The sequence below is a fragment of the Pan paniscus genome, chromosome 13, assembly GCF_029289425.2.
Source record: "Pan paniscus chromosome 13, NHGRI_mPanPan1-v2.0_pri, whole genome shotgun sequence".
Taxonomy (NCBI): Eukaryota; Metazoa; Chordata; class Mammalia; order Primates; family Hominidae; genus Pan; species Pan paniscus.
Genome location: NC_073262.2, coordinates 22,252,413 through 22,272,730, shown reverse-complemented (window position 1 = coordinate 22,272,730; position 20,318 = coordinate 22,252,413). Strand labels below are relative to the sequence as shown.

At 47.8% G+C, this 20,318-nt stretch overlaps 1 protein-coding gene across 2 annotated transcripts in view; it reads right to left on the bottom strand.

The window, feature by feature from the left end:
• The window catches only part of RALB (RAS like proto-oncogene B), a 42,067-nt gene extending 23,849 nt beyond the window's left edge, over nt 1-18,218 (bottom strand). Inside the window, exon 1 of one of the 2 annotated variants that reach the window (XM_003819158.6) lies at nt 17,992-18,218. The gene's annotated coding sequence lies outside the window, so the exon portion shown is untranslated. The remainder of the gene's footprint in view (nt 1-17,991) is intronic. The other variant, XM_008972503.5, reaches the window with a different exon arrangement.
• Nucleotides 18,219-20,318: the final 2,100 nt, after the last annotated feature.

Below are 20,318 nucleotides of genomic sequence, written 5' to 3'. Positions count from 1 at the left end.
CCTGAGTATTATGGCAACAGAAGCACACAGCAAACAGTCAAACATTACACACCTGCCAATAACTGCATTCAGCACTCCTCCAGACAGTATGAACTGAAGGTCACCTAGTAGGCCATAATCATAATATTTGAGTCTGGCAATCCTAAAGCTGGGACAATGTAGGGACAAAAACAAGAACAGTATTGAAAACAGACCCCTGAAAAATTAGGAATCCAGAAATCCATAACTATAATGAATATTAAATAAACAAGGGAGAAGGAAGGGCTCTGCTTTGGGAGAACACCAAGGGGAGACTGGTCAAGGTGGAGGGCACACCTGAGTCAGAAAATTCACATTTTCCTACAATCACAGAAATGACCTTTCCTTTGTTTTAATCCTTACAACAAAAACTAACCCGATTTTAACCAGTTATTTTCCATTGTTGTGTCTCCCTGTTCCGGCCTTACAAAGAAAGTAACTTTGAAACAACCTATTTTGGGTTCTATGTTTCTGCATTTTTCAGCCCTTTTCTTTCCGCAAAGCCAGCCTCCTCTCCTCAGCTCACTCGAACACAATCTTATGGAATCACATGCTGCCCGATACCAGAACTGCAAATAAAGCCAGTTAAGATCTTTAAACTACATTTGTGATAATTTTGTCTTTTGACTTTACAAAAGCTCAAACTCAACAGTATAGTTAAAATTCAACTTCCTGTTATTTTTTTCAAACAAGCGTTCCCAACAGGAAGCAGTAATGGAAAAATGCAGGGAATCAAAATATGGTAAGAACTGTTTAATTCAACAGCTAAAAAACGGGAAAATAATTTGAAAAGCAAAGGAGAATTATAAGAAGAACTGAAAGACAAACAGATAAGGAGAAAATATTTGCAACACAAAACAAAGTAATATCCCTAATATATAAAAAGCCCCTGCAAAGCAGTAAGTCAAACAACCTAGTTTTTTAAACGGGCAAAAAATGAAGAAGTACTTCACAGAAAAGTGGGCACAGATAACAAACATATGAAGCTAAACCCAATTTCTCTAGTAGTCAAGGAAATGTAAATAAAACATTAGATTGGGTTCATCAAGAGTTTGGGGAAATGAATACTACTGATATTATTAACTGCCACACCCTTTTGGGAAAAAATAAGCAACTACTAAAAGAATTATATGAATGTAAACCTCTTCCAGGAATTTATTCTACAAAAGTATAAGGATATAATTACAAGAATAATTTTTTGTCACTACAAAGAATGCTATAATAATCTTTAAATTTTCCATCAATGGGGAATTCTTGCATAAATTATGATAGTGAGAGGTGAAGCCAGCTGGACTTCCTGGGTCGAGTGGAGACTTGGAGAACTTTTCTGTCTTACAAGAGGATTGTAAAATGCACCAATCAGCCCTCTGTAGCTAGGATTGTAAAATGCACCAATCAGCGCTCTGTGGCTGGCTAGAGGTTTGTAAAATGCGCCAATCAGCACACTGTAAAATGCACCAATCAGCACTCTCTAAAATGGACCAATCAGCACTCTGTAAAATGGACCAAGCAGCAGGACATGGGTGTGGCCAAATAAGGGAATAAAAACTGGCCACCCCAGCCAGCAGCAGCAACCTGCTCGGGTCACCTTCCACGCTGGGGAAGCTTTGTTCTTTCACTCTTCACAATAAATCTTACTGCTGTTCACTCTTTCAGCCTGTGCCACCTTTGAGAGCTGTAACACTCACTGCGAAGGTTTGCGGCTTCATTCTTGAAGTCAGTGAGACCACGAACCCACCGGAAGGAACAAACTCCAGACACACCACGTTTAAGAGCTGTAACACTCACCACAAAGGTTTGCAGCTTCATTCTGTAAGTCAGCAAGACGATGAACCCACGGAAGGAACAAACCAAATTACAACCAAATTTTAGATTATCCAGCTATTGAAAAGAACGGAGAAGTGCTATATGTACTGACCAGGAACAATGTCCAGATGTATCCATTTAGGAGGAGGTACAAAATGGCAATGATCCAAATTCTATCAGAAATGTGCAGAAAACATATAATACAATGTCATTTGTTTAAAAAAAATTGTTTGTTTATATATAAACAAAGAATTAGTGTAGGATACAGAGTTAATACTGGCAACAATGAAGTTGGACTTTCCTTCTTTTCTTTCCTTTCCTTCCTGTTCTAAAGCATTCTGATAAACTTTCACTCCTGCTCTGAAACTTGCCTTGGCCTCTTCTTCCGCTTTAAAAAAAGTTTTTTAAACACATACTCCTTATTTTGCCTAATTTGAACAAAGTAAATTGAGGAAATCTGAACACTGATTGGATCTTAATTATTTATTTTAGGACAGGTTCTTGCTCTGTCACCTAGGCTGCAGTGCAGTGGTGCGATCATGGCTCACTACAGTCTCAACCTCTTGGGCTCAAGCAACACCCCCCACACACACTCCCGTCCTGGGCCCTCTGCCCCCAACTCCAGAGTAGCTGGGATTACAGGTGTAAGCCATGGCATCTGGTCGGATTAGCCATTCATTGACTGATGGTGACAAGGTAGCGCATTATGTACTATTCTCTATACCTTCGTATATGTTTGAAAATTTCCACTAAAAACAAACATAAGGTAAATTAATTTATACCACAAAGGGGGATTTACTAGCAGACTACTAATGTATGTCACTGACTCGAAACGAAAAACTATGCTACAGGAAGGAGGCTGAGGATAGGGCTGGGACTCAGGAGCAACTGGACACAGGGCCCTGAGAGCTGCCAGACCATCCCTGTGATTCTCGCCACGTGCTGGCTCTGTCTCTCTTCCTTGCTATGGACCAGCTTTCACCACGTGGCAAAAGCAGAGATACCAATTTGTAAAATTTGGTGGCCTGCAGACATGCTTTGTTTGCTCATATAGTGCTTTTAAAAATTCATTTAGGCCAGGCGCAGTGGCTCATGCCTGTAATCCCAGCACTTTGGGAGGCTAAGGCGGGCAGATCACGAGGTCAGGAGCTCAAGACCATCCCGGCCCACATGGTGAAACCCCGTCTCTACTAAAAATACAAAAATTAGCTGGGCATGGTGGCTCGTGCCTGTAATCCCAGCTACTTGGGAGGCTGAGGCAGGAGAATCGCTTGAACCCGGGAGGCAGAAGTTGCAGTGACCCCAGATCACGCCACTGCACTCCAACCTGGCAAACCGAGCGAGACTCCATCTGGAAAAAAAAATATATATATATATATTCATTTAGTTACTTACATTTTTTCAAGAACGATTTCACATAAAAGTCCAAATTTTTGGTATCTCTTTAAAAAATCAAGAAGTCTGACATTCCTAAGTCCCACTCGGCTGGTGCTGTGGAGCAGCTGCCGCTTCTGGAAGGGACATACACTATGTGAAAGCCAGCGTAAGCCTGCTGCAGTCTTACTTCCATCTGCCTCACTCATTTGCCTGGCTCCCTGACCCTGCTTCAGACATGATAGGCCCAGCCCTCCCGATCTCATACCCAGACCCTGGCCTGAGTCAAGTGACCTCCTTGGTCAAGTTCCCCTTCCCTTGTGTAGCTGCTATTCTAATTAGCACCAGGGAATGGAAAATGTTTATATGCTCATACACATTATGACTCACTTTCCATGTCTATAAAAACCAGAAAGTTGAATTAAGTGATCTAAATTATCTTTCAATTTTTGACTGTTTTTTGTGACATTAGATATGCAAAACAACTCTAATTAGCCCTCCTGTATGCCTAAGGAAATTTGTTTTAGATATTTCTATTCCCTAATGGATACCTCTTTACCTGTCCCTTCCCACGCCCCCCCTCCAAAAAAAGAAAAACTAAATTAACAAAAACAAATGAAGTTAACTAAAACAAAAACTAGAAGGCTTTGGAGTCCCTTCCTGTAAGCAGGAGGCTGCTTCTGGTCTGTACCTCTGTGCACATGCTATTCCTACTGCCAGGACTGCCCTTCCTCCTGATGGAGGAGGATCACCTATCATTTAAGACTCAGCTGCAATATTTCCTCCTCACCTTCCTAGATACCCCCCGGCCAGCTCATCCTCCCAGTCTCAGGGGGCCCCCATGCCTGTCAATATTGTCTACCATTTCACTTAGGGAAAGTCGTGATTTCCCCCAAGATGAGGTCGGTTTGTCCCACCACACTTCAAGCCCATTCATCTTTGTGTGCCCAGCGTGCCTGGTACTTAGTGGACGCTCAATATTTGGTAGATAAAACACCAGAGCTGGTGTTCTCCACCTGGGTTGTGAGGCCTCAAAAGGATAAATGGTAACTGGTAAGCTTTTTATTTATTTATTTTCTTTTTTAAGACAAGGTCTCATTCTGTCGCCCAGACTGGAGTACAGTGGCGTGATCATGACTCACTACAGCCTCAACCTTTGGGACTCGAGCAACCCTCCCACCTCAGCTTCCCAAGTAACTGGGACTACAGGCACACACCACCACGCCCAGCTAATGTAAAAAAATTTTTGGCAGGGCACAGTGGCTCACACCTGTAATCCCAGCACTTTGGGAGGCCAAGGTGGGCGGATCACGAGGTCAAGAGATTGAGACCATCCTGGCCAACCAACATAGTGAAACTGCGTCTCTACTAAAAATATAAAAATTAGCTGGGCGTAGTGGCACACACCTGTAGTCCCAGCTACTTGGGAGGCTGAGGCAGGATAATCGCTTGAACCCGGGAGGTGGAGGTTGCAGTGAGCCGAGATCGCGCCACTGCACTCCAGCCCAGGCGACAGAGCAAGACTCTGTCTCAAAAAATAAAATAAAAATTTTGTAGAGACTATGTTGTCCAGGCTGGTTTCAAACTCCTAGCCTCAAGTGACTCTCCTGCCTCAGCCTCCCAAAGTGTTGGGATTACAGGCATGAGCCACTGTGCAGATGAGTAAGCTCTGAAACATTAATTCATTTATCTGATAACTTTCCTGAACTATAAAGCAACAATAAATGGTGGGAGTAATTTGGAAGCTTATTTTAATACAATTATTTCTGAAATAAAGTCCTCCTCCACCCACCCATGGAATCTGGGATTCTGCTAGCCTTACAGATGGTTACACATTTATACAGATTCACTCTGAAGTTCCTGCTACCTGAAGAGGCAGCCGTGGAGACATTAGAGCTACTGGACTCCTAACAGCTGAAGGCAAATTTGGAATTAGCATACATGTCCCTATCCTGAATTATTTATTCAAATAAAACCTATTTAGAGACTTAAACAGATTCTACTATTACTTCTACTTCTATAGCATCTCTAGTATATTGCATACTCTCAAACAGAGTTTGTATGATTTGTCCAGGGTCACTTAACTAGCGGATGGCAGGGCTGGGACTGGAGCCCTAGCAGTCCATACTCTGAACCACTACATGGTCTGTGCTCTACGAGTGGATTACAGTGGGGTGGGGAAGAGCTTCAAGTATGATGTGAAATGTTGAAACTTATTTCAAGGACACAGATCTATGGGTCAGAAAGCTCACTAAAGAGGGAGAAAAATGCACAGGCAGGCAACACAGAGCACAAGCTCTAAAACAAAGACCTGAGAGAAAATATACAACAAAAATAGTTGTTATACAGTCATGCACCAAATAAAGAAGTTTCAGTCAATGACAGACCACATAATACAACGGTGGTCCCATAAGATTATAGTACTGTACTGTTACTGGGCCTTTCCTACGTTTCGATATGTTTACACAAATACTTCCCCATTGTGTTACAATTGCCCACGGTATTCGGTACAGTAACATGACATGCAGATTTGCAGCCCATGAGCAAAAGGCTGTACCGTACGGGCTAGGTGAGTAGTAAGCTACACCATCTAGGCTTGTGTAAGTATACCCCGACGTTTGCAAAACAATGACATTGCTTAAAAGCATTTCTCAGAACGTATGTGTCATTAAGTGATGCGTGGCTGTATATACAAAAGAACTGAAAGCAAGGACTTGAACAGATATTTATACACCCATGTTCACATCAGCATTATTCACAATAACCAAGAGGCGGAAACAACCCAAATGTCCGTCAATAGATAAACACATAAATCAGATGTGGTGTAAATGTAGAATATTCAGCCTTAAAAAGGAAGGAAACTGACACATGCTACAACATGGATCACCCTTAAAGACGTTATACTAAGTGAAATAAGCAAGACACAAAAGCACAAATACTATGATTCCACTGATATGAGGTACCCAAAACAATCACAATGGGAGACAGAAGGCAGGATAGAATGGTGGCTGCCAGGGGGTGGGGGAAGAGGGGAGTGGGGAGTCAGTGTTTAATGGGTGCAGAGGTTCAGTTTGGGATGAAGAAGTTCTGGAGATGGATGGTGGTGATGGCTGCACAACAAAGTAAACATGCTTAATGTCACTGAACTGTACCCCTGAAATTAGGTAAAATGTTGAATTTTATCTTATGTACATTTTACCAGAATTTTTAAAAAGTAGTTATATACCAACCACAGTGTGGGACAGGAAAACAAACCCTTGACTTGAATTCTGCCATTAAGAAGCTAACAGCTTTAGTTAACATTTCTTGTCCTCAGTCTGATCTACAAAATACAGGACAAGGCCAGGTGTGGTGGCTCACGCCTGTAATCCCAGCACTTTGAGGGGCGAGGTGGATGGATCACTTGAGGTCAGGAGTTCCAGACCAGCCTGGCCAACATGGTGAAACCCCGTCTCTACTAAAAACACAAAAATTAGCTGGGTGTGATGGTGGGTGCCTGTAATCCAAGCTATTCAAGAGGCTGAGGCAGGGAGAATTGCTTGAACCCTGAAGGCAGAGCTTGCAGTGAGCCGAGATCACACCACTGCACTCCAGCCTGAGCAACAGAGTGAGACTCTATCTCAAATAAATAAATAAATAAATAGGCTAGCGCAGTGGCTCACACTTGTAATCTCAGCACTTTGGGAGGCTGAGGCAGGTGGATCACCTGAGGTCAGGAGTTCGAGCCCAACCTGGCCAACATGGTAAAACCCCATCTCCACTAAAAATACAAAAATTAGCCGGGCGTGGTGGCGTGCACCTGTAATCCCAGCTCCCAGGGAGGCTTAGGCAGGGAGAATCGCTAGAACCCAGGAGGCAGAGGTTGCAGTGAGCCGAGATCACACCATTGCACTCCAGCCTGGGCGACAGAGCAAGACTCTGTATCAAAAAATAAACAAATAATAAAATAAAATATAGGACAGGCCAGGCGCAGTGGCTCATGCCTATAATCCCAGCACTTTAGGAGGCTGAGGCGGGCAGAATGCTTGAGCTCAGGAGTTCGAGACCATCCTGGGCAACATGGTGAAACCCCATCTCTACCAAAAATACAAAAAATTAGCTGGGTTTGGAGGCTGAGGTGGGAGGATTGCTTGAGCCTGGGAGGCAGAGGCTGCAGTGAGCCAAGATCACGCCACTGCACTCCAGCCTGGGTGACAGAGCGAGACTTCGTCTCAAAAATAAAATGAAATACAGGAGGGCTATATCCTTAGGACTGTTATGAAGATTAAACGAAGGAATACCTATTAAAAGAAGTTCTCAGTAAGCACTTAGCTGCATTTTAAATATCATTCTAGCCTGGGCACAGTGGCTTATGCCTGTAATCCCAACATTTTGGGAGGCCAAAGAAGCAGATCGCTTGAGCCCAGGTGTTTAAGACCAGCCTGGGCAACGTGGCAAAACGCATCTCTACAAAAATTACCTGGGTGTAGTGGCATGTGTCTGTAGTCCCAGCTACTCAGGAGGCTGAGGTGGGAGGACCACTGAGCCCAGGGAGGTCAAGGCTCCAGTGAGCTGTGATCTCACCACTGCACTCCAGCCTGGGCGACAGTGAGAACTTACCTCAAAATAAATAAATAAATATCACTCTAATACTCTAGAAAGTCTTGAGAAAGAAACTGGCCTCAGAGCCAAATATATGGTAAGGAAGCTGCCAGTCCATAAGAAAGAGATAAGGCAAGAGACTTTTTGCTCAGACGCAGTCCCCCTTGTCCTGAGGAATGAAGGGGCCTGGCTTTGAGTCCTCCTTCAACCACTGACTCACTAGAGGATTAGGCAAGTCACTCCCACTCACTGACAATATCTGCCCTGCCTACGTCTCAGGGCAGTGGAGAGGGACACATGGAAAACGCGTACCAAAGGCATACTCCACCCGGAAACAAGCACAGGCATATTTTCATCAACAGAAGCCCTTCACACCTTTCTTTCTTCATCACCCAAAACACAGCGTAATTTGCCTTAGAGGCATAACCAATGGGCATTTCAGGATGTCCCTGTCCTAAATCTCCCCGAAATGGCTCTAACAGAAACAGTCTTGCCTTCTCTTCCCTGCTGTGTCAGTATGTGAAAGCTGAGAGGATCACACAAGGAAGCTGCCACCTCCCCAGCCACGTTTGGGAACTACGGTGCTAGAACAGGACCACCCTCCTCTTAAGGGGAGCACACTGCTGAACATCTGTCCTGAACAGTCACCACCAGAAGTGCAGGTGTCCCCACTCTTCCCTATGACTAGGGCTCTCAACCCAGCAGAACTGCATCCATCTCCTGAACTGGCTAACCCACCTGGTCCCTGCAACCTCAGGCACACCAGCAAACCCTTCGAGAGCCTCCACCCCTTCTAAGAATGTTCCTCTACCTTCTAGCTCTGAGACCTGGGTGTGCCCTGGGGACACCACATCAAGCAGATGCTATTTCTCCTCCCATGCCATGTGCTTCAGGGCCAGACAGACCAGATATGTGTCCCTCCTCCCTCCCCAATGTCACCTGCACTTCAGTACCTCTGTTAGCCCCATCCGTCTTACAAAAGCCCCCATACCTTTGAGGCCTGGCCTTTCCAGCCATAATAGCCTGTCCTTCACCTTGGTACTATCGGCTACAGACCTCCTGGTCACTTCACTCATTTATTGAGGACATCTGCTTCTAGTCTGCAGACTTCCATTCTACCCAACTCCTGTCGCCCTCCCCAATGACATCTGTGCACGTGGATGTCCCAGCCAAGCTCGGCCCCTCTCAAGTCCTTGATCCTCTCTTCTCCGAAAACCCTTTCTTTCCTTCTGTCTAACATTATCATGGTCATTACCTGAACTTTACCGTCACCAGAAACAGTTATCTCCTCTAACCCTCTAGCCTCAGCCTCCATCCTTCTTGCTCACTTGTTCAAATACCACCCCCACACACAATTCTCTGCCCTCTTGACACCTGCAAGCATTGGCCTCCAGCACTCTCTCTCTGCATAACAAGACCCTCTGGGCTGCACTGCCTCCCTTCACCAGCTTAGATCCCAAAGCCTGACATGAGAAAAGCCCTCTTGCAGATACCTCATCTCCCTGCTCCCTTCCCCTCCATCTCACTCACTGTTTTCAGCACCTGCACCCGGCATGCAAATGCTGCTGTCGAGGGAAAGAAACTCAAGAAAGCAGCCTCCCAGCACTCCACTCTCAATGCACTTATGATCACAAACCACGAATGGGCATTCCCCCACACTTCCTAGTAATCTCGCTGTGACTCTCCCCTGTGCCCTCCCTCTGCTCACTCTTGACAGATAACCTAACCTCATTTGTCCCAGAGAACACCAAGCCATCAAACCCTAACTCCCTCAGAGCTCCTTCAACAAATCTACAAACCTTCCACGCCCTTCTTCTCCTTGTCTCCAGCCTCATGGAGTACACATTCCTGCTCTTAGCAAAGGCCAAGCCCTCCACCACCACCATGCCCAAGAACTTAATTCCTACCACTACCCTTCTTCCTGCAGCATCAATCAGTCTTTACTTTGCTACAGGATCATCCCCAACAGCATGTAGACACGTTCTATTGAATCTTCACCCTAAAGATTCGCACATGCATGCGCGCTTTTGACCCCCATATATCCTTCTAGCTAATGACACAATTCCTCTATAGGAATTATCTATGCTAATGCTTCTCAAACTTTAATGCATAGTTTACCTGGGAATCTTGTGAAAACGCATATTCTGATTCAGTAGGTCTGGAGTGGAGCCCAAGATTTGGCACCACTAACCTAGTCTCTAATCATGTTCCTGACCCACAGACCCCACACTGCGTAGCAAAAGCCTTTGTTTCCTTCCCTATTTACGGAAACCATTCCAATCCAACTTCCTCCCAACATAAGCTCACAGAAATTTGTGAGATCAAGATCACCCACAAACTCCACGTAGCTAGCTCCAATAAAAACTCTTCTTTCTTCCTTCCCATGCCCTCCTCCTCTTTAAAATGAGCAAGTAGCAAGAGTGATAAAACGCTGCCTGGAAAGGGAGGGCCCGCAGCAGGCCTGTATAGGGCCCCTTCCAGCGTCCCCCTCCTGAGGCCATCCCTCCTGGCTTCCACAGCCCACATTCTCCCACAGGCTGAGTGCTTCCCGGGTGGCTCTCTGGGCCCTTTCTCGGCGCCACTTGCCAGGCATTCCTCCTCCCCTTCTAGATGTCAGCACTTCTCGGAGCTCAGTCTTGCTCCCTCCTCATCTGCACCACATACAGCCCAGTGGCTGTACAGACAACTTACGAACCTGAGGATGCAGCCCTGACCGCTCTCCTGGCCCCAGGCTCACAGCCTTGCTGCTGCCCCTGCCCACTGGGCTGCTACAAGATTCTCAACTTATTCCCAAAATAGAATTCTTGATTCTTCCCTCTTAAAATCTGCTCCTTCACTATCCCCCATTTATTAGCTACTGAAGTCACTACTAGTGAGAGGTGACAGCATGCTGGCAGTCCTCAGAGCCCTCGCTTGCTCTAGGCACCTCCCCTGCCTGGGCTCCCACTTCGGTGGCATTTGAGGAGCCCTTCAGTCCCCCACTGCACTGCGGGAACCCCTTTCTGGATTGGCCAAGGCCGGAGCCCACTCCCTTGACTTGCAGGGAGGTGTGGAGGGAGAGGCACGAGCGGGAACCGGGGCTGTGTGCGGCACTTGCGGGCCAGCTGGAGTTCCGGGTGGGCGTGGGCTTGGTGGGCCCCGCACTCGGAGCAGCCAGCCAGCCCTGCTGGCCCCAGGCAATGGGGGACTTAGCACCCGGGCCAGTGGCTGCGGAGGGTGCACTGAGTCCCCCAGCAGTGCTGGCCCACCGGCGCTGCGCTCGATTTCTCGCCGGGCCTTGGCTGCCTTCCCACGGGGCAGGGCTCGGGACCTGCAGCCCGCCATGCCTGAGCCTCCCACGCACTCCATGGGCTCCTGTGCGGCCCGAGCCTCCCCGACGAGCACCACCCCCTGCTCCACGGCACCCAGTCCCATCGACCACCCAAGGGCTGAGGAATGCAAGTGCACGGCGCAGGACTGGCAGGCAGCTCCACCTGCAGCCCCAGTGCGGGATCCACTAGGTGAAGCCAGCTGGGCTCCTGAGTCTGGTGGGGACGTGGAGAGTCTTTATATCTAGCTCATGGATTGTAAATACACCAATCAGCACCCTGTGTTTAGCTCAAGGTTTGTGAGTGCACCAATCGACACTCTGTATCTAACTGCTCTGGTGAGGATGTGGAGAGTCTTTATGTCTAGCTCAGGGATTGTAAATACACCAATCAGCACCCTGTGTTTAGCTCAAGGTTTGTGAATGCACCAATCAACACTCTGTATCTAGCTGCTCTGGTGGGGCCTTGGAGAACCTGTGTGTGGAAACTCTGTATCTAACTAATCTGATGGGGAGTGGAGAACCTTTGTATCTAGCTCAGGGACTGTAAACGCACCAATCAGCGCCCTGACAAAACAGGCCTCTCGGCTCTACCAATCAGCAGGATGTGGGTGGGGCCAGATAAGAGAATAAAAGCAGGCTGCCCGAGCCAGCATTGGCAACTTGCTGGGGTCCCCTTCCACACTGTGGAAGCTTTGTTCTTTCACTCTTTGCAATAAATACTGCTCACTCTTTGGGTCCACGCTGCTTTTACGAGCTGTAACACTCACCGCGAAAATCTGCAGCTTCACTCCTAAGCCCAGCAAGACCACGAGCCCACCGGGAGGAACGAACAACTCCAGACGCGCTACCTTAAGACCTGTAACACTCACCGCGGAAGTCTGCAGCTTCACTCCTGAGCCAGCGAGACCACGAACCCACCAGAAGGAGGAAACTCCGAACACATCTGAACATCAGAAGGGACAGACTCCAGACCCGCCACCTTAAGAGCTATAACACTCACCGCGAGGGTCCGCGGCTTCATTCTTGAAGTCAGTGAGACCAAGAACCCACCAATTCCGGACACGCTAGTATTCGTATCGTTACCAAAGCCAGGGACCTGGAAGTCATTTTTGACTCCCATTGCCTCTCCCCAGCTCAATTCATGACCATTTCTAGCTATTCCATCTCCAACATACATTTCAAATCCATGCACTTCTTCCATCTTCTCTGCCACCATTCATTCAACAGCCCCAGCTTTCTAAGTGACCCCTCACTACCACTCCAGCCCCTCTTCAATCTGTTCTCCACACAGCCCTTCCAATGGGGCTTCTAACACTGCACATGAAACTGTGCTTAACGCTCCTTAAAGGCTCACCATGAGCGGCAGCTAAACCCTCCACTGGCCATGGCCTCCGTGGCCTTTTCCTTGCCTTCTTCCAGCCCTGTGAATGTGCCAAGCGCTTTCCTACCTAGGACTCCTCCACACTCCCCCACCCCCACGCACACGTGCCTGCACACACACACACACACACACTGCATTCAGGAAAGCCTGAAGCAAGAGGAAGCAAAGTCCAGTCAAGAAAGACCTTCACAGCTATCTGCAGCAGAGAGAAAGAGGCAGAGCCCAGTACAAGATGACACTGAGGAGGTAAGGAAGGGCGGGATCATTCAAGACCCCAGTGTAGGCCAAGTTGAGGGATTTGGGACCTTTGACTGAAAGCACTGGAAAGCCACTGAAGTGTTTCAAGTCAATGGGTAACATAATTAGGCTTGAATGTTGAAAAGGTAATTCTGGCTACAGAGTAGAAAAACAGAGGGGTCAAGAGCAGATGTGGGTATGCACCAGGCCAGGCCGGCAACACGGTGGGGACTAAGGAGACAACAATGCACATGAGGAAAGTGACTAAATTTTAGACCTACTTAGGATGTTAAAAAATGGCAGTGTTTACTACGTGAACACATATAATTTGAGATTTTTTAAAGGTTTGCCATGCAAGTATTACTAGAGGTAGCACATTGGCTAAAATTCATTCCTAACAATAGCATCAGCTATCAGCAGCAAAGGACTGGCCACCAATCCTTCCTGTGGGAAGAAGGAGGGGGATTACAAGGAAAGTAGAATGAAAGAAAAGAAAGATACTAGCTCATAAATTAGGGCAGAGGATGGGCAAGGGGCCAAAAATAGGAAGCAGAGGAAGTACAAATAGTGCTGACTTTTCAACTCTGCCTAACAGTGACTCTAACAACCTTCAACTGGATTGGGACGAACAAAAGCTATTCTCAGAAAAGCTTGTCTTCTGAGGTTGCAATTTAACATGATCAATGAAATATTTTGTTATAAATATGCACAACTCAAAAGGATATTCGTTATAAAAAAAAAATAAGGATCATAGAATTTTCAGAGATGGAAGGGACTTAGAGGTCATTTAGCCAGGCTCAGGCTCAGGATCCAGAAACTCTTCTCTCCACCTATAGGCACTTCAGGAAGATTTCATCTGGAGCTAAAAGAATAGCGCCCTTCTATCCAGGTCAATAATTAAAATGTATGAGAGTCTCAAAAGTGAACTGAAGAATTGCTAGGCAAACAAGCAGTATCCAAAGTTTTAAAATAATGGGGAGGAGTAAGAGGGTTTAGGTTCCCCAAAATTTTTCAGCTACTTTGCCAATGAGTTTTATTTTTAAGAACACACAGATAATGAATGACTAATTTTAAGCCATTCATCAAAGGAGATTACTTTGGCAATATTTTTTTACCAACTTGTTTTGGGGTTAAAGAAAAAAATTCAGATGTTCCTTTTGGTTTAGGGACCAGCAAGATCTGAATTTCTAATTTCCAAAGCTACTGCATACTTGGCTAATTCCAGCATCTAACAAAGAACCGGAAGAAAGAACATAAAAGTTTCACATATAGTATTAAAGCTTCTACAATACTAAAGACCTCAGCTGTCTTTCCATCTCCTACAGTATACTTCAGTAAACATCTGAAAGAAAGATTTTCTCAATGATGTCGGGACTAAACCTTAAAAAAGTTGTGGTGGCTAGCCTCCAAGAATACTGATGTGCCCTGACCTCCCCTCTTGTAGTCCTTTCCCACATTGTGCCAGGTCTGGTCTGAATGCTGGTAGAAGGGATGGTATGCCATCTCCAAGATTAGACACTGGATTAGTCTGTTCTCATGCTGCTACGAAGAAATATCCGAGACTGGGTAATTTATAAAGGAAAGGGGTTTAATTGACTCACAGTTCCGCAGGGCTGGGGAGGCCTCAGGAAACTTACAATCATGGCAGAAGGAACCACTTCACAGGGCAGCAGGAGAGAATGAGTGCCAGCAGGGGAAATGCCAGACGCTTGTAAAACCATCAGATCACGTGAGAACTCACTATCAGGAGAACAGTATGGGAGAAACTGCCCTCATGATTCAATTACCTCCCACCGAGTCCCTCCCACAAAGTATGGGGATTATGGGGATTACAATTCAAGGTGAGATTTGGGTGGGGACACAGCCAAACCATATCAGCCACGAATATACTGCTGCTTCCATCTTGATCATTATCATATTCATTCTCTCCCTCTCTCCCCACCCCTGTCAGATCACTTGCTCTGGGGAGAAAAGCTATGTTGTGAAAAGCCCTGTGGATAGGCCCACATGGTGTAGAACTGATGCCTCCAGCCAACAGCCATGTGAATGTGCCATTTTGGAAACAGATCCTCTGGTCCCAGTCGAGCTTCAGATGACTGCAACCTCAGCAGAGACCATGAGCCAGAAGCACCCAGCCAAGCTGTCCCCAGATTCCAGAACTTCAGAAACTGTGTGAGATCATAAATGTCTGTTGTTTTAAGCTGCTAAGTTTGGGGAAATTTGTTATGCAGCAACAGAAAACTCATTCAAAAGGTAGGCAAACTTTACAGGCAGCCAGGCACGCAGGACCAAACTACTATATTTCCTTCATCTCATGCCGTATACTCAGTAAAATCACATAGCTTGGAACAATGCTATATATAAAAAATGCCCACAAAGCACTGACAAAAGCAACAATGAAAACAATATATTGGTAATTATCAATTAATGGCATTTTTCTTTTCTGCATTTAGATTTCAACTAAAAAACAACTAGCCACCATCACCAAAAACAGCCAGGAGAACACTAAGGAAAATTATAAGCAGCTACTTTTTTTAAAGTGACAAACTTGAAATTGAGACCTGGCTAGAATTTTGCAATTGCTTCTAGTAAGCACATATACCGTCCCTCTTTGACACTCACTTCCACATCCTCTTCATCTTTCCTTCCACTGTCACCTATCCAAGACTCATTAACCCTCTTGCCTACTGGCCCCTCTGCTTTTTGGAATATCTAAGAATATATGTACACATACACCAATATTTATATTCCTAGGTACCAAAAGAACTGAGGAGCTAAAGGAGACAGCCCATGGTCAAATCTCCAAGGCCACATATTTAACTGGTATGGCTTGGATCAGTGGTCTGTGCCAAGCAGACAGCTGATGCTCAGTAACTGTTAGTTTTTCTCCTCCTTAACTACTCCGCCATGTGATGAAAGAAGAGTTCCTTTTCCTCTGTGCTCGGCTCTCTTTGCGATAACATTCAGAACAACATGCATTCATTTAAAAAAACAAAACGAAAAAAAAAACCAAGCGTCTTGCATGTCTAGAGCAGGGGTTGTTTAGCAGTAACTGGAGCCAAGGAAAAGTGGGACTCCTGTATACCATCTGGAGACAAGTTACACTGGAAAACTACAGAGTTCACCTAGATCTCTTCGCACTCTAGTCTTACATTGCCTCCAAATTTAGCTTTCAAGAAAGGTCTCTAATGATGTTTCTAACTTCCATAAATTACATGAGGGGGGTAAGAATTTAGCAACTAAATGCAAAGAGGCATAGTAGGATTACGTGATTTGGAAGAAAGGATTATCCCTGCCAGATGGGGTGGCTCACACCTGTGATCCCCAGCACTTTGAGAGGCCAAGGTGGTAGGATGGCTTGAGCCCAGCAGTTCGAGACCAGCCTGGGCAACATGGTGAAACCCCATCTCTACAAAAAATACAAAAATTAGCTTGGCATGGTGGTGCAAGACTGTACCAAGCTACTTGGGAGGCTGAGGTGGGAGAATCACCTGAGCCTGGGAGGTGGGGGCTGCAGTGAGCGGTGATCACACCACTCCACTCCAGCCTGGGAAATAGCGCAAGACTCTGCCCCCAAAAACAAAAACAAAAAAGGATTATCTCAATTCTCAGGCTTAAAATTTTTCATGGAATCTCAAGCCATCTTCAGTCAAGGCACGAATTTAGAACTTTTCTACCCTCATCTTCTACCAAAATCTCTTCATATGCCGTGGAAGACTCTAAATCCTGTTTATCCTTATGGTCTAGGTCCCAAGTTCCCAAAAGATATCTAATAACTTACACTATTTTCCACACACAATCCTGGGAAAATGTTCTACTCCTCGGGCAGAGGGAAATCTGGCTGAGATCTTCGATAAGAGTGCTGTTTCCAATGGGAAGCAATGTGAATGGGCAAGGAAGGAAAGCCCCAGATGTGGTCAGAATAAAGCAGACCGGCTGACAACTAAAGCCACGCACAAATGTCTCCCTGGCCTTCTTCTCCCCCGCTCCTATTTCGTTTAATCCTAACAATTAGGATAACTATCATCACCCTTCTACAGTTGCTGACTCTGGAGCTCAGAGGGGGAAAGACCGTGCTCCACATCACAACACCGGTAAACTCTCAGAACCTGCATCAAACCCAGGTCTTCAAACTCACCCCTCCTGTTTTTCCCAATATGCAGTGCTACCTTTCATGGTCGCCCCATTTCTGGGAACTACGACACTGTGCTTCTATTGCTCCAGGTTTAAGGAGCATTCTGAGCCTTGACCGGTTCTGAGCTTTGACATCCAACAATCTTATGGCTCTGCTTGGAACATCAGTCATTGACACCTCTAAAAGATTCACTATCCCCTCTGATACTCCATGCCCACCAACCATCCCCAGAACTTCAGAAGAAATGAGGTTAGGAAACCAGGACAGAGCAGAAAGTGCACTGTTCTACAAGGGCTGAAGATGAGTCACAGGTAACCCAGATGAGCAATCAGCCAAGTCTCTTCCAAGGCCAATTCATTCAGTCCGCCAGGCACAAGCACTTCTCTCCCGAAGACTCACCTGATAAGAACACCAAAGTTCCAACGTTTCTCGTTGGAAATGAGCACAGAGAGGACACTGCTCACACAAGCAGTGTGGACGCAGCAAGCTCCGCGCCCCGCAACCCTGCACCGAGCACGGTTAACCTCACACTCCCACAGGCGGCGAGAACCGGGACGGCGATGCCCAGTCCAGGCGCTTCCCCTTAGAAGCCCCTTCGCCGCTGGCCCCTATCAGAAAGGAAAGGGGAGGAGGCTGGGGGAGAAACAACTTTATGCTCATTTGCAAGACAGGACCAAAACAAAACCAGCAAACCGAAGCCCTTTAGGAACACCGCCCAGTTCACGGCGCGCGCAAGTTCCGAGGGCAGTAAGTTTTTGCAACACTTCCCAGCCCTGACCCTGCCCAAGCCGCGGCCGGAGGACTGAGGAAGTGGACGGTCCCGAGCGGGAGGCCCGCGGCAGGAAGTGGAAGCAGAGCCATCTGCGGGATAGGGAAGGAACCGCGGCGACAAGGGAGAGGCGGAGGCCGCCCCCACTTCCTCAGCCCCAGGCAGCCCAGGAAGCCGAGACTCCCCCAGGGAGTCCTCCCGGAGCGGAGCGGGGCCGCTGCCGGGGCGTCGCCCTCCGCCGGCCTCGGGGCGCGACATGTCCTGCCGCCGCCCGGCCACAGCCCGGCACGGAGGGAGCAAGAGGCTGCGGGCGTGCGGCGTACCCCACTCCCCAGCCCGCGCCCCACCCCGCCCGGGGCCCGCGGGCGCCGCGCCCTTACCAGGGACCAGTCCCGCCGCCTCCGCCGTCCGCACCCGGCCCGCAGCTCTTAAACGCGCCCCGCCCCCTCCCGGGGCCGGACCCCAGCCGTCCTCCACCGATTTGTCATTGAGCAGCCGGGCTCGCTTTCCCACCCCCCGAGCGCGCCTCCGGCGTCGCCTAGGCAACCCCTCCTCTCGAGAGCGCGCCCTCGCGTACGTTCTGGCCCTCTCCTCGGAAGCCACGCCCGTCGAGGGGCTGTCAGCCAATCCGAGGCGGATTTTCCAAGCAGCGGGCGGCCGGGGAGGAGGTTTCACCAATGAGAAGCTGCCCCAGGCACGGGGGGCGGGCCCGGCGCGCCTGCCCCGTCCCCCTCTGTTTCTCTCTCTGCCCCTCGGACACGCAGCTGGTAACCCTGCGGCAGTGGAGGGGCTGCCCGCCGGTATTGAGGGCGGGTGCGGGTGCACAAGGTGGGGCGCCAGTTGTGGGATTCAGGCCAGGGCCAGGACGAAGTAATGGAAAGCAAAAGCGAAGGACAGACCTGATCATACAGAAACAGAAGAAAATTACGAGGTGGCGAAGAGTGCTGGAGCGCGGCGATGGGGACGCCGCCCGGGGGTCTTGGGGCGGGACTCCACCTGCCGCCACCACTCGCTTCGCTGATGACATCCCATTAGCAGTAATGGAGTTAGTGAGTGCATCGCGGTGACTGGACCCAGGCAGCCTACGAGGGCCAGAATCCCACCCCAGCCATAGCCTCGAGGCAGGAAGTGCAGTGGGCAAGCTCCCTGCCAACAGGTTTTCTCCTGCCAAAGCCCAGGAAAGTGTGATTTTGTATCCAGTACAGCTTCATCTCGGTGGATTTTCCTTCCTAACCACCTCCTCCTCCACAGGTTTTGTGACCGTGCTGACCCCTACGCAGACCTCATGAGAGTCACAAGCCATCGCAACTGACAGTTTAAACGTCTGCCTCTTATCTCTAAGGGAGGGAACTGTCTCTTATGCAATGTGATATCCATGGCTGCCAGCACAGTGTAATTAATTCTTTCATTGTTGATCACTGTAAGTTAGGATGCATGTGTATACTATATTGGAGGCTTTGGGCCTTGATTAGATTGCTATGTATCTACCAGATCCAGTCCCTCCATCAGCATCTATATCAAAAAGCGCAGAAGCTTTACCTTAGTCTTAAGTGACCAACTTAACAAAAAAAGTGCAATCAGAAGAATATCCTAGTGTTAGCCTACTAAGTATTCTGTTTTTACCATTCTCATTCACATTTAAAACTCTTATTGAGTGCTAATCGTATGACAGACACTTTGCTAGGTACAGTAAGGAGATGGGGTAGGAGGCTTCTCAAAGAGGAAGCTCCCTAGTATTTATAACCTAGAAGAGGAATCAGACCCAAACCTTTTCTTACGGAGTAACAATTAAGTGCACAGGTTTGGAGTCTGGAAGCATAGGATTAAAGGAGGGCTCTACCTTGTGACTAGCAGTTACTTAATTAGGAAACTACTTCTGTGGGCTTTAGTTTCACCAGCTGCCCAATAGCAGCACCTCCATGCTATAGGTAAGAAGATGTACATGAAAGTCCACATAGAGCTCTCAGTACAGTGCTAGGAACTTGGTGAGTGCCTCAGGAATGTGAGCTTACATAGTGATTGCCACCAGAGGCCACGATGTACAGTCAAGTGCGTGATCACCAATCTGGCACAGCCTTATCTCCCAAAGCCCATCTGTATCAAGTGTGACCGCGTGCAGCCTGGTGGAAAGGGCCTGCTGTGGTGGTACCCTTTGTCAAATGCAAGTATAGAGAGGAGAGCAGCTGCAGCAGCCTACCCAAGTGAAAAGGGTATGATAGTTGAGGGAACAGGGTCAGAAATCAGGCCACAGGCCAGGATTCTACTGTTCCCACCTGCCCCCCATCCCCTAGGACCCACAGCAGATGCAGGAGGTTTCCCCACCTTTTCTGGGGTGCTGAAGAGCCATTCCTTTGCATTGGTAACAGGATGCACAGGGCTTTCTGAGAAATGCTGCTTTCATTCTCTGCCTGCCTAGAACTCGGAGGGGTCCTACGGGGACTCCTCCAGCAGGATCATCTATTCAGATCCTGGACATGCCAGACCCTGAGCTGTGTAGTATATTCAGAGAGGAGTGGCAGGACCCTTTTGGCGGGGCTGTCTCACACAGGACACCAATAGGGGAAACGTGTCCCAACGGGAGAAGGGAACCAAGAGGCCACCAGCCTCAGCTGCCTCTAAGGTGGCTCATTCCAGGTCTCAAGGGACCTCTTGTCTGCTGAGTTTCCCTACCAGAACTCTGACTCCCAGCAGAGCCAGGGGCTTGAGC